The sequence below is a fragment of the Saccostrea cucullata genome, unplaced genomic scaffold, assembly GCF_032062105.1.
Source record: "Saccostrea cucullata isolate Sc308-1 unplaced genomic scaffold, CSIRO_AGI_Scuc_v1 ctg2139, whole genome shotgun sequence".
NCBI lineage: Eukaryota > Metazoa > Mollusca > Bivalvia > Ostreida > Ostreidae > Saccostrea > Saccostrea cuccullata.
Window position 1 is genome coordinate 1 of NW_026926647.1, and position 15,889 is coordinate 15,889.

Here is a 15,889-nt window from a genome sequence, read left to right on the forward strand (position 1 = left end):
ACTAATAGATAAATCAACGTAAACAAATTAAGTACACTTCTGTATTTTTGTTGAATATAAATAAGTATCTGTTAAAATGACAATAATAGTTAAGCAGTTTCATTGAGGTAAATTGATATGTGTTGAAAGTGATATTGATCTTCAAGTGTATTGTGTATTTGATGATTACAGAACTAAAAACCTAAAAAAAAAAAAATCTTCATCAGACCAATGAAAATAAATGCCGCTAGCTCATCAACACTTAATGCACATACGAGGAACAATATATATATGAAATTCAGCAAAACATATTTAACAATTTTAGGGAAATTAATTTTAGAGTGATTATATTTTTGAAATAATCTTTTTATACGACGCAAAAAGCAAAGATGTTAATTAGAAGATTTTCATATTTTAGACCACCCTTGATCATTCAGGGTTTATTTTTTACGACGTTGGCTCCTGAGATCTAAATTATTAAACTTTTTTTGACAAGTCTACACACATAGCTTAATTAAAATTTAAATCAAAATAGGGGGTGAATATGCTTCTTTTGGCGCTACAGTACATTAAATATGACCTTTTGCACTGAATTCTGTGTCTTAATCAAACATTACATCTTCAACATTTTTCCTCCAATATTGTTATCCAAATAAAGCATGGAGCAAAATAAACTACAATTTTATTTTTTAAAAAGACACCTTAAAATTGTGACTAAAAAAGTTTCAAATTGCTTTGCATAATCAATCATTTGACCCTTCTGCACTCACAAAATATGATTTTTCTGGCATTGAAAATTTAAGGGGGCCGACTTTAGTTTTATTGTGTGAAAACTACAATAGCGAAACTTTTCATTTTCATACCATATATAACTAATATTACCGTCCAGGTATTTTTGAGGGACCATCTCAAAATACAGGTACATTTACTATAGGATTATATAGGAAAATGCCAATTTTTAGCACTTTAAAGCAAATTATACAAATACTACAATAGACATTTTGTTCAAACTATAATATTTGATGAGTAGTACTGTATTATACAATGTATGTAAGAAACACAAAATTCTACCGTCTTGTTACCAGAGGGGGCATCTCAAAATGCAAAAAATTAGCAAATTTTACCATTTTTATAGAGTATTACAAAACATGACGTACACAATGGATTCACATGAAAACATAATAACAATATTGGAGATATTCTCAAATTTCTATGTTTTAAATTTCAAGAGCGTATGTTTATTACTTTTTCTTTAATAATATTTTTATTACCCTTTCTTTAAGAGCTACAGATTATAATAACGTCAAAAACACAGCAACGACGTCAACCTACCTATCAATTGCAAAATCGGTTAAAAAATCAGTTATATCAAATTGTAATTACATTTTTATACCTATAATTTCTTAATTTTGTTTGATTTTAATAATTAAGTGAAAAAAGTTGCATAAAAACAGAAAAAACGCTTCATTTTACTATGATGCGCGAAATATTGCGCAATGGAAACTATAGTCGGCCCCTTTAATAAGCAAGAAAATTATTTTAAAGTCAAACTCTTGCAGATTTTAAGCGGACAGAGCTATTTTAAATATTCAGAAAAGATCATCAAAAGTGGGGGTATATCATGTTAATTTTTAGATATTACTAAAAATGTGTTAATTTTTTGCTAAAATTGGATCAATTTTTCCCGGATTTTCAAAATATATTTACTATATTTGTCATAATTCGTCGAAAGAATTCATAAGAAATAATTATTAGATATTTCAGAACAAGCATAACACATTTCACTGCAAAATATAGCTTTGTGTGCAACTAGCATGAAAAAATAGGAATTTAAAATTAATTTTAACAGTACCGAATTTAGTTCAGAAAGGAAAAATTGATAATTATCTTCTTAAAAACCTTCCATCACAAAATATATTCCTGGCTTAATCCTACTTGAATAAAATTTAATTGCAGTTTTTGCGATAGATATAGTTTAATTTGCATTGTAGAATCTAAATTCAATGTTCAAACTTAAAATGATGCAGAATTTTGGAAATAAAGGTGCAGACCAAAATTGACTCAAAAGAATAGGATCGGACGTCCTTAAATGATTAATGTTTAGAAAGATTTAATTATGCTCATAGAGGACTTAAACTTTATTTTCAAGCACATAATAAAGAAATAGTAGAATTATTGAACAGACCAGTTAGATTCGCTTTAAATTCACAAGGATGATTTTTCTTGTCTTTTATTTAGATACTTTAGGACCATTTTCATTTTGCTTAAAATAAATATTTTCCAACAAACCCTAGAGAAGCTCTTGTTTAAGACAACATCGGAAATGGTCTGTATGGTATTTTTATTGTGTCGAATAAGCTTTTATCTTTGGAAAAATCATACGTTTTGGTCGATTCTTATGTTAGTTAAAATATTCAATTGTTCTCTTGCATTCAATAAACTACAGATCGTTTTATTTTAGGATTTTTTTCAACGTCATTTGTTCAGATCTCTTTGTAGTGGTTTAACTGTATCCTGTTTATTTTTTTTTTTTTTGAGACAAGTTAAGACCTACTTCTGTTTTCTGTATGGAGGCAAACGTAGAGAAGCCAGGACAAATCATGAAGCCTTTGTCAACGACATCTGGTTCCTCGTTCTGATCATGAATTACAACCTAAACGTAAAAACTATGTTAAAATAACAATTCTTTGTGTAAAACCAATATTTTCATTTCTATTTTTTTCTCTGTGATAACTCTTTAAAGTTAGTTGAGTTGATTTCTTGATAATTCTACCGGAATCAGTGGCGTAGCTACCAAAAAAATACTGTATTCAAAAAAGGCAAATGGTCTGGATCTGCCTTGAGGCCCCCAAGCAAGTCCAGGTCTAACAGGGCTCGGATTGAAGCCCCAAATGCATCCCTCATATCTTGGTTTTACCTTACCTGAGTCACTTGGGTAACCTATTGCTAATTGGATTTGTCCGTCGTAGTTCGTCGTACGTCGTCAGCCTCTTCTCTGGAAACACTGAAACAATTTCGACCAATTTTGGTAAACTATATTATCTATGGGTGAGGGGAATCAACAATTGTGAAATTCATAGACTCTGCCCCCCTGGGGACTGAGGGGTCTGGCTAAACTGTCAAAATTAATACAATCTTTAAAATATCCTCTATACTCCTGGACATCAAGCAGTCAAATTGTTGGCATGATTCTGATAAGCTTTGAGCCCTTTATCCGAATTGTGAAATTCATGGCCCCAGGGTCAAGCGTTCTGATGCTAATTTGGGGCTTTGTTGATTATATAGTGAAAATGCATTTTCTTCTTTTAAAATTCTCTCCTCAGCTCCCGGGTACTAAACCAATGAACTATGTACAATGTTATGATGAGGGAGATGTCTTTCCAAAATTGTAAGTTTCATTTCCCCTGGGACCGGAGTTCTGGTGTTAGGGCGGGGCTTTAATAATTATATAGTGAAACTACATGAAATCTTTGAAAATATTCTCCTCTGATCCTGGGTATTAAACCAATAAACTTTGTTTATAGTTATTATGAGGAAGGATGCCTCTCCCAAAATTGTTAATTCCATGGCCCCCTGAATCAGGGGTTATGGTTTTAGGGCGGGGCTCTAATGATTATTTAAGGAATCACTGTATGGTTAGTATAGTATGCCAGGAAAAAGTATAGGTATAGTATGCCAGGAAAGATGGGATAATTTGCATAAGGGGCTTCTGAATTATCCCATATTTCCCACTATCGTTGATGTCCCTGGCATACTGTAATAACTAGACAGTGATTCCTTATATTTCCGTTTAATTGTGAAATAAAATTTTAGATTTGGACTTTAAAAATGTAGACATAGATTTAAATTACACGAGGACTCCCATGCCAATTTTAATAGTCCTTGCTCACTGATGTCAAACACAAAGGCAGCCGCACGAGATTTACATGCAAATTCGGCCTCCTTAAGCGTCAGACACAGATACAGATGCGCACGAGATTAGCTCACATATTGGGCATCCTTAGCTACTGACCTATCAAGCTGCCTAATTTACATACCGATGGAATTATCAAGAAATCAACTCCGCTAACTTTCAAAGAGTTATCACAGAGAAAAAATTAGAAATGGAAATATATAGCATTATAGAGTGAAACAACATGAATTCTTTGAAAACCTTCTTCTCTGCTCCTGTGTACATGTATCATGCTGATCAGTGATGATCTTATTACCGTACATAATTATGATGAATAAGAAACCTTCTTCCGTAATTGTGAATTTTGATGCCCCTGGGTCAGGGTTACCGGAGGGCTTTAATGATTATATACTGAAAATGAATTAATGCTTTGAAATCTGTTCCTTTGTACTGGACTTTTACGAGTAGCGCTGACTTTTACAGTTGACAGCTGACTTTTACACTAGAACAATATATGGAAGCTCTTTTACGGATTCAATTCAATTGTTCAAAATTGTTACATGATACTCAGATGACCTATAAGGGGCGTGGGACTAGGCCTCTTGTTTAATTTTTGAAAATATTATTTTCTATGTATGAAGGAAAAGAGTTGAGTTATGACAAAATCTCTTTCTTTAAATGCATTTGCATTAGTATGAGGGCATTTCAATTTGAACAGTGAAATACTGCAGATCATACTTATATTTTCCGTTAAATATGTTTTTTTTTCTGAAGGTCTAATTTTTTTTACAAAAAGAAATTCGTGGCAGCACAAGTTTGTCATTTTTAAAATCAATCTGTCATATTTTACCTTTCAAAGTACGATTAAAGTTTAAATTTAATTAAAGTTGGCCATCTGTTCAAATTAACGGAGCCCTTTGATTCAGTTCATTTTCCCCATTTCAAATGCACCTTTAGGTTGATTCATTGTGTCATTGCTTTGATTATTAATACAAAAACAGTTAGTAGAGAATATAAAAAAATATTTTATAAAATACAAACAAAAAAATCAATGTTCCGATATGAATTATATTTCACAAGAGACTTGTTTCTTTTAATATTTATAACTTCAGGAGTGCGATATCCAACTTCGAATATCCATTTAAAATGCTATACCATTTTCAAAAACTGTTTGTTGGGTTTTTTTCAAAAGCACTGGTGAAAGCAGTAAATTTGTATTTTAAATTAATAGAGAAATGAATAGTAAATATAATTGCTTTAAATTCAAAGAGACACCGTGACGGAAAAAATGGAAAATTGACAAAAGGAGAATTTTGCATGACGCAATATTTTGTTCAGTTCTTGAAAATATTAGGTTTTAGTAAATTACAGGATACAAAACCCTACTTTCAGATCCATGTTAAAGTCACGTATTAAAAGATTGAGGGGCAATATGAAAACCATCTATCCTTCTGTGTTAAATATACCAGAAGTAAAAAAAGAATAAGATAGATTACACGATATTGGTTCCTGCCGACAAAGCAGGTAACAACATTGTCTTCGTTTGTAAGGCTCATTATATAAATTGCATTCTAGAAGAACTTTGATTTAATTCTACAAGTGGTAATCCTACTTATACTTATACTTTCTAACGAAGAAATTCTTCAAAATCACCTGTCAGTTTTGAATACTTTTAATATTCCACAGAGCCAAAATGAATTTGAACTACCTTATATATATTGGATTCCGAAACTTCATAAGAATCCTTACAATGGTCGATACAATGACCTTGTCAGCAAATACAATTTATCATTAAGTCAAATGCTGACTGACGTTTTTCATACCAATTGTTAGTCCATTATTTATACACTGAATTGACGACGGATTTTTTCCGTTATTTCCTGAACATGAATATATTTTTGTTGAAAATCTGTTAACAATTCTTTTTTTATACAAGTCACGTAACAAACAGCTGATACATGCGATATAACTAGTAATAATTATGGCCCAGTCCTATCCATTATGGATAGCTATTTTACATTTTCTACAGGTATTCCGTTGCTTTGTTACAATTTTTAAAAAGCAGTCATACATATTAAAACGGTGCTAAGGTCACATTTTCCATATCGGTCCTTAACATAGCTGAGAAATAGAACGTTGCTTCTGTTTATATAAACGTCAGAAACTCTGCTTCTCCGTTCTGTACAGCAGCTTATAATATCAGTATTCCATGAAATATGTTTACGACTCTAAACATTAATCTTTTCAACTGTTATAACATTAAATGAAATATATGGAGAAAACACGCAGTATTCAAGCTCAGAAGTCAATCAAACAATACAAATAACCTCCGAAACATCAGATGTGGGATCAGGTGCCATGGAGGAGTAAGCATCCCCTGCCGATTGGTGTGTTCTTTGTCATAATCGGGGAACACCGGAATTAATTACCAAAAAGTTATTTATACATGTCCAGATAAAAAGAGCATAAGAGTATGAGCTCAACTACTTATGAAAAAGGTAATAAATAAGGCAATTTAAGTAATGTATGAAAAATGATTAAAACATACAATATATGGAAAATATGCCAGCTGAGCTATTGCTATTCATAATGCCATGTTCACTAAATAATCGTTGTTTATTACTTATATTTGCATTCTTTGATGTTGTCAAGAATATCAGAGGAAGTCCTGGCTTACATAAGGATGTGGCTTGTTGTCTTCAGTTAAGAAAAACACACGGCTATAAAATTAGTATACCTGATCATTGAACCTTTCTCTGATAAATCACTAACAATTTATAAAGTATTTGTCTCTTAAACACATTTGTCTGGATACAAGCTGCGTTGTCATCACATTCTCTTTATTTTTGTTTTGATGCAGTTGTGACGTCATCGATCAACGTTATTGAAACCCTCTGACAAAAATCAATCATTTAATCTTATGATGAAAAAAAGAATGTTTTACTAATTATTATAACTCCCAAATGCTTTTCTATGATTTTTTAAGTTTTTCTATTTATTTTTAAGAGCTGAAATCGTTCTTGAAATACAGATACTATTTTGCTTTTTCTGAATGTTTTCACCCAAGTGTGAAGAGTTATCGTTCTTTGTACAAATATGCAAAAACATGATAAGAAAAAATAAAAATATGGCAGTTCTCTTCAATTTTTAAAAAGTTTTAAAATACAATTAAGTACATTGACCAAAATTAAAATTTTAAAGTTATAAATCAGCAATTCTAAATTCTTCTGAACTTTTTTTCCCAAAAAATATTATCAAAAACTTATTTTTATTCTTTTTACGAAACATTTCAAATATATACTTCTCAACACAATATATAAGTGTAGTAGAGCTTGTACTACACAAGTGTGAAAGAGCACTCATCCATTTGTGCATACCCACAATCCAAGGAATCATAATTTGACCTCCGTAGTACACCAACTTAACAACGTTCTGAAAACGGACCGGTCAACACAACAAATATATAGAGATGTAAAATTTATTAACCAGAAGCAGTTGCGTTTATAGTCCTATGAATGTAGTTGATGACTACATGTTCATAGTGAGAGAGAGCAGTGGATATGCATAATATATATATATATATATATATATATATATATATATATATCATAATCCCTATTTTTTAATATACCTTTATTCCAGCTGCTATGATATCGTTGTAGACAAAGTTGTGTTGATCAACCTTGAGATACAACTGTAAACCAGACGAGCTTCCGGTTCGTGACGACACGATGTGATTATTTTCTTCAACATAATTCCGACTATTAAATGTGTAACAAACTCCTAGTTTTGTTACTATTGGTTTCATCACGTCATGACAATCTTTTTGCTCTCCCTCAAAGAAGCAGTAAAGAAATAAATCCTCTATCTTGTTCGATGTTTCATTTACCCATGATGCATTTCGTGGAAGATGGTAGTCCGAATATTCCGGTTGGCTCAAATTTAATCTAGGAAAAAACGGACCAATCACACTCTCAGTTAGAAGAAAGTATTCAAGATTGAGGATCTTGGGAAGAGCTTCTCTCTTTAACGATGAAGCGCTGCACAGCGTGACGGCCGGAAATTTCACACTGCTCACCGTCTGCACATGCGTGTTTGTGATGGTGGGATACTTGAAGTAGTTAGTAAATTGCTCATACGTCGTGTACACCAAAAATGTTCCCATAGCAAGCAATGCAACGGTCCAAATACCACTGTTAAGAAAAAGCACATACATGTGTTTAAGTAAGTATATTATTTATATATACATGCAGTAGGACTCCACTTTTCAAAGTTGTTACAATCTATTTAATTAAATCGAATCGTCTGTCCTTTTTAACATTGAAAAAGTATATGTACATGTATGGCACATTTGTAAATGTTAAAATTGCTGCTTTGCACTCCACCGGGTTCTATAAAAATTTTACCTCAGTCCTTTCGTAAAATATATTCAGAACCTTGAAAATGTTAAGAAAAAATGAATTATTTATCGATGGGGAGACACTTTTCCACCCTTAATTTTCATTTTGCCCAGACTTAATAATGAATTACTATACTATCTGAAAGTAAACGTTATATCGAAAGAAAACTTTTAAAAAAAAATCTCTTTGGCACTTCCAACTCACTTCGCAATATTCATGAAACAAGTATTCGAGATCTCAACGTTGAATATATCATGCCTCCTTTACATTTGTAATTAACTGTATTAAATAAGATTTGATATACGTTTGAATATAAACATTATTAATCATATATTTAAAAAGGACTCATGAATTCGTAGTATATATATATATATATATATATATACATATTTGTGAAATCTATTTAACAGTTCTTATTGACTACAATGATGAAGCCAGATTATGTAATTGTATTGCTGTTTGGTGCTAGACTCAATTGACCTCACTTCACACGAGACGGAGTTTGAAATTCAGGATGCAGTGATATTAGTAAAATATGAGACGAACGCTCCAAACGGTCATCAATGTTGACAAGTGGTGATATAAGAATTGATTGATTTGGAATAAGGTATCATTTAAATTAGTAATTTGAGATAAGTGTTGTTTAATAGGAACTGAATTCCACTTAATGTATATCTATACAGAATTCAAAGATGGTAATAAATCCAGAACAACTCCTCATTTCTGAAATGGAAATTCACTAAAGATATTTAAACGAAAAGGTACAGACCAACAGCCCTAAGATTTTCTTAAGTATGCGATTTCTAGGAAGTTTTGGGAACTAACTAATGGTTTGCAATAACTACATTTGAAAACAATACTTTTATACCATGGGTAGCCTATGTCGAAAAGGTATAGAAAAATCTATCCTCTGGGGATTTTTTGCAAAATACAGCTACAATTTTAATAATGTATATCAATTAGATTATTCATCAATAGATTTTATCAATTAGAAGTTCGGGTGAAAGAACTTGATTAGTGGAGTATGTATACCAAATATGAAGTCTTTATCTCTCATAGTTCAAAAGTTATGGTTAAGGTTCAAAAAACTATTTTTAGCATATAGGTCACAATCAAGGTCACAAGTTCATTGACCTTGGTGTCACTTGAAAGAGCTTAATTAGTGGAGTATTCATACCAAATATGAAGTTTCTATCTCCTATGATTCAAAGTTATGGTGAAAGTTCGAAAAAGCTATTTTAAGCATATAGGTAACAATCAAGGTCACAAGGTCATTGACCTTGGTGTCATTTAAAAGAGCTTAATTAGTGAAGTATGCACACCAAACATGAAGTCTCTATCTTCCATGGTTTAAAAGTTACGGTGAAGGTTAAAGTTTGCAGGAAAAAAATATTTTTAGCAAATAGGCCGCAGTCAAGGTCACAAGGTCATTGACCTTGGTGTCACTTGAAAGAGCTTTATTAGTGGAGTATGCATACCAAATATGAAGTCTCTATCTTCCATGGTTCCAAAGTTATGGTGAAGGTTAAAGTTTGCAGACAATCACACAAACAGACAGACAGACAGACAGACAGAACAAAAACAATATACGCCCCGGATCTTTCGATTCGGGCACATAAAAATACCCTATCAATTCGTATGAAAACACCAGATGATATTTTAGCTACTTAACAAATATTGTATTTGTTAAGGCCCTTTCACAATTAGCGCGCGAGCACTTTACAACACTTTGCGATCGAAAAATTTTAGCTTCGCACGAGGTCTCGCTGAGCTCTCGCATACGTTGCACGATGTTTCGCATTCGTTGCATGCGTTTTAGTGGTCGCATCAAGTCTCCTCAAAATAGTCGACATGCACACTATTCAGACGCGACCAAATGCGATCCACATTTATCGCAATTCAACGCACGAATATTAGTACGAGCGTCTTACAACGTTTTGTGTACTCGCAAGAGTGTTGCACGATTTTTAAAGGTCGTAAGATGAATCGCAGCTGTATATGCGTGTGTTGTACGACCATGAGACTGTTGCTCAACGTGTCTCATGTAATCTTGCAACGTTTTACTGTGCACGATTTATCAGCTTCACTTTCCCATGCTTTGCCACTAGTATATGTAAACCCTGTATAAGCATTTCTGTTTCAGACCACAATTGGCTGGTCTGGTAGCTCTTGGCTGGTCTGGTGGCTCTTCCCCCTCGTCGACAAGCTCAGGCGGATTATGAACAGGGCTGGGCTGCTGCGGCAGGTCCTGGGCCTCCTCCTCCTCCTGGGCCTTCTTTCTACGGTTTACTTTGGCTTTACCTGTAGCTTTTTCTTCTTTTTGGGCGGTGTCTATTGCATTCGACTGATGAGGGTCGGAAACGGGTAGTATATATATATTCCCCTTCTCACTCGCACGATCATTCGTACCATGAAACGCATGATGCACGAGCGCCTCACGTCAAATCGCATTGGTGCACGTTCAATCGTCCGATCACCTGATCACTCCCGCGATCCTTTCGCAATATCTTACAACATTCGCTTTCAAAGTACAACAGTCGCATATAGACGCAAGATATATCGTAAGATTTAATTCACAACGGTCGCTTAGATCGTGCGAATTTCGTACGAATACTCTTTTCATATGCGATTATTTCAGCAACAGTTTACGATCCAAATCAAAGTTTTTCGGTCGCACGTATATTTTGTCGCTTCTGCTCGTGCGCCAATTGTGAAAGGGCCCTTAACAAGGTAATTTTTCGACTATAGAATTTGTATAAAGTTGATTTTAAAAGAAATATTCTCAAATGATCAGTATATTTGTTAAAAGCCTATCTTGTTATAAAACTGTTCGCAAAGTGATTAAAAAATTATTTTTAATATGTAAAATTCATTGTTCAAAGGTGTATGTATGCCTTTTTCTTAATTTTAAATTTGTGAAACATTGTGAAATTGAAATAAAAGGCAGCATTCTAAAATAAATTCTAAAAAAATATGTTGTGGAATACTCTTTTAGTCAGGAACAGGTGTTTGTGATTCATCCTCACGCGAACTTTTATCTCTAACAAACTAAATGTCTACAAAAATATTTATGAAATCATTGAGTCTACCATTAAATTGTTTGTCATATTTGTATGAACAGAGAAAAAATGTCCTTACATTTTTTATGAAAACATAAGTCAATATTCGACCTTCCTATAGACAGTACATATACTTGCGAACAGGTTCATTGATAATATACATGTATATAATCTATAGAGTTTTACATTTAACAGAGATTGTAGTAATCTTATCATTAATTTATTTATCAATAGCCTGTCTAACTCTAGGAATTGCTCTCGTCTTTTGCGTATCGACCTGACATCAATGTCTTTTCATTGTAAAGATCGAAATACGAAACATATTCCTTATACTGATGTGTTCAATGGGATAAATAGAATCAACTTAGTACTGCATGAAAATGAACACTCTTAGTAAAAAAAAAACCGGTTAATATATTTGTCGAGTAGAATGGGCAAAGCAAGCTTAACACACAGACCTGCTTATAAAGGGACACAAATAGTAGCTACGGTTATTCCAAAAAATATTTTCAATGAGAAGCTCAAGGATCTGCTTTTAAATATTAACCTTGTAGTATCCGAGTGTGTAGAATTAAATTTTTGCTATGGCTCCGATTGGTACTGTTTGTTATCTCCATATTTCGATCATTATTCAGGTCTCCATGTCACCCGATCCTATCTCTGATGTTTTAGAGATCGGTGTTTGCTGTGCTCCCGATTTCTACTGAAGGATATTGAGATAACGAATACTATTCAATATTAAAGTCCATAAAACAATACAAAATAGGAGCAGAGCCAACACGGAGGACCTCTAAAACATCAGAGGTGGGATCAGGTGCCATGGAGGCGTGAGCATCCCCAGCCGACAGGTCAAACCCGCCGTGTGCTCCTTGTCATTATCGGGAAATAACGGAAAAATCCGTCCTTAATTCAGAGTATAGATAATGGACTAACAGTTAGTATGAAAACTAACTAACAGTTAGTATGATGACTTTAAACGAGGCTGCTGAAATTCATCAACTTGTTTGTCAATAATTTACCTCGATTTAGAAATTGTTCATTTGTAGAGCATGTTCAACTGAGAGATATAAATTCCGTATGCAGCTGATGATGGTATATTGCTGCATGAGTATGGGAAGTTGAGGATAGAAAAATTAAAGGCATCACGTTTATCATAGAGCTTGGTTGTTAGATTACCATTAACATCTTTTTCATGAAAGATGTGTCAGACTCTGTGGTATTTTTTTTATAACACGCTCCAATAGATTGTTGGAAGACCTGGTCTCCAAAAACTCAAGCATAATTTTGATGTCAACTTCAGATTACTTGTGTGCGTTTTAACAAAATAATTTTGTAAATGAACAGGTACTGAGTACTGTTTTGAATGGACATGTAAGCTTAATTATCCTTAAGCTTCATGTATGTCTTCGGGTGCAACATAGACCCTCTAACGTTTTCAAAGAAGTCGGTTCACTTTATGCATAAAATGGCCCTGTATATATACCAATTAATTGATCAACACTTGATTTTCTATTTGAAGCATTAAAATAAAATAGAGATTTTGTGCTTTCATATCCTAATAAAAATTTTCTCCTCAAAGTCCATGTATTGGAGAACTGGCTTTATGAAATGGCAATGTTCTTGAATTTTTAGTTAAACAGGTATAATTGAGTACTTTCAGTGAAGAAAAATAATATGAGCGCACCCTCTGATCTAAAAAAATAAAACATGTCCATGAATCCTCAGAAACAGTTCTATCATTTACTAGTTGCATATTTTAGATCAGATATACAGCTCTATATCAAATATCAAAAAATAACTTTAAAAATTGGCCGTTTTATAAACTTTTTCTGAATATGAGGAAATTGACGCATTTCGTGACGTCATAATGCATTGACTAGCCAGAAAATGACGTCATTTTTTATAGGATCGCAGTCAACAAAGATCTAAGTGATATTTTAATGCATTGTTAACTAAAGCTATGCAGTTTCAGTTTTTTTTTTCAGAAATTCACAAGGCCAAATAAGGCAAAAGTGAACCTTGTTCTTTATTTATTAGAAAGTCGACGCTTACCATCGTAGCCTGTATCGCTGTTTTAGATTTGCATTCTTCAGTCCGTGCATTGACGTGTTGTCCCGGAAGTCATTCCACAGTTCCTGTAAGTTCTCATCATCCGGACAGATCTTTTTGCTATCATTTACCACGGGTCCATCAATTTCTTCCGGTTCCGGAAGCGCTTGATTTAGATTATCCGAAACATGAAACACGTCAGGACTAATTTTTCTCACAGCTTGATTTCTTTTATTTTCCGTGTTTGTTAAAGGTTGGACAAGTATAGTCTTCATTTTGTTTCAATTAAAGTTTTATGTTATTTCCAAAGAATTTTTATATTTATCCAACCTACATTTAGTCTTCAATTTGATCCGCACTGAAATGAAAAACTCGTCTTCTAAGTTTAAGAATAAAATGATAATAATTTAGGATAAACAACATACTTTGTTGAATGATATTTGCTATATATGGTTAACAAATAGATAAAACTTCTGTGACAACTCTAAAGAAAAGAAAAGAAAACATCATTTACTCAATAAACTTCACACGCCTTCTTATTCTAAATATCGTTGTTTATTTCTAAAACTTTAAAATCAAATTTGGCAATAGTATTTTTTTCTCAATTCATTGAAATAAAGTAGTTAAGGAGGCTGGAGATCTACAAATTAACCATCAGATTTAACTTATTTTTTTATGATATCTAAAGCTATCTAAATACATTTAAGTTTTAAAACTAATTTTTATATATGGTATCTTAAGCTGTCAACTATCATTTGACAAAGAGAAATTTCATACAATTTAATTTCAAAATTTGATCATTTTTGTATAACTTTATATGGAGCTCTTTTTCTAAAAGAGGTCAAAATAGTCTGAAAATGGCCACACACCCTCAAGCCCCTTTAACTAAAATATAGCTTTTTAAACTTCACTTGCCATTGTCATTAAATTGATCTATATAAGATAAGGAAAAATAATCTTTTTATTTATTAAATTCTTTTTTCTCATTTCAAATTTATGTTACAATTACGTATGCTTAAAAAACTAAATTTATTATAATATACTGATTAAAGTATATTTAAATTACCTGTATCTTCATTGCATTTTTGAAACTATTTCCTGGATCCAGCTAATGTGAAGGAATGGTCGGATCCACTCGAATCCCAGGAGTTTGAAGCATGATAAATTAAAATTAGAGCTACGTGTAAGCCTTATTGATTAACAGGTTCGAGTAACAGACGAATCTAATTGATATAAACAAAGCTTAATTGTCGTTTCAAATATTTGCCTCCGCCTTAATTGATTGGTTAATTAAGCAGATCATCATCAAAAACACTAACTATTGAAATCAATTTAAAAAGAAAATATTTTTGATGTTACAATAATTCTCTTTCTGCATGCATAACAGTCAGTTTAAAGTTTGTTTGACTAAAGGACTACATCTTGTGTGTAACAGTAATACGTTGGTGGATCTGTAATATTTCAATTGTTTGTTTAGTTTTTCAGAAGTACATTTTTGTTGTTGCAAAAAGAAACTTTGTGCATGATAATCAGTAAAAAAAAATGTTTATCTTTTTTACAGAACAAATAATATCTTTCTGTATCATTAACGGTAAGGTGTTTACTTATTTAAGACCTATATTTTTACATATCTTACAGACAATTTCCTTGGCCTGATACTGAAGTTTTTTTTTGAAAGAGATAGTCAAACAATACAAAACGATAATAAAAAAAACAAATAAGTAATCAGTGATTATAGAGCTCATCACAACATATGTTACCTTTAAGTCAGACAAAGTCCGAAATTAAACTAATAATCTAGTTGTGCGATTTTGATCTGATAGGGCTTACAGTTACTTACGAATAGACTTATCCAAAAACTTCAAACTAGTTACTCGTCAAGAAAATGTAATTCAAAACCAGCATCTGAAGCAAGTTTGAGAGTGTTCTCCCCTTTTCAATATCAACTTCAGAATATGTGTGTACAAAGTGTTTTTAAGAACATAAATCTGTAGATAACCAATGACAAGGTAGGTAAATTTACGAGTTTCGTATATACTGAGAAAGCAGCTGTCAATGATGTTAAAAATCTGGACTATGATTATCGTGAGGAAAAAATAAAAGAAGCAGCACAATTAACAACCTTTAAAAGTACAACTTTAATGCAGAATATAACGATCTTATAATTAAATTCTAACAACTGTTATAACATTGTAGGCAAAAGCAACAAACTTATAAACTAACATTATTTATTCCTTTTTAAATACACATATCTATGAAAAGTGTTTGCATTAGATAAAAAGCAAACAATGTATAAAAAATAAGTAGAGAGTATACATAAAAACTAAACCTAAAAGTTTTTATAAAAATTATTTTGTTGCAATAAGCATCAAGGTAGGATTTATGATTTGAAAAGATATCACCTAACATAATAAAATAAATGTTGCTATTTTAATGTAACGTTGTCTTTTTGTTTCACATATATAAAAGATTCAAGATAATAAATTATAAAAAAAATTATTTTAAAAGGG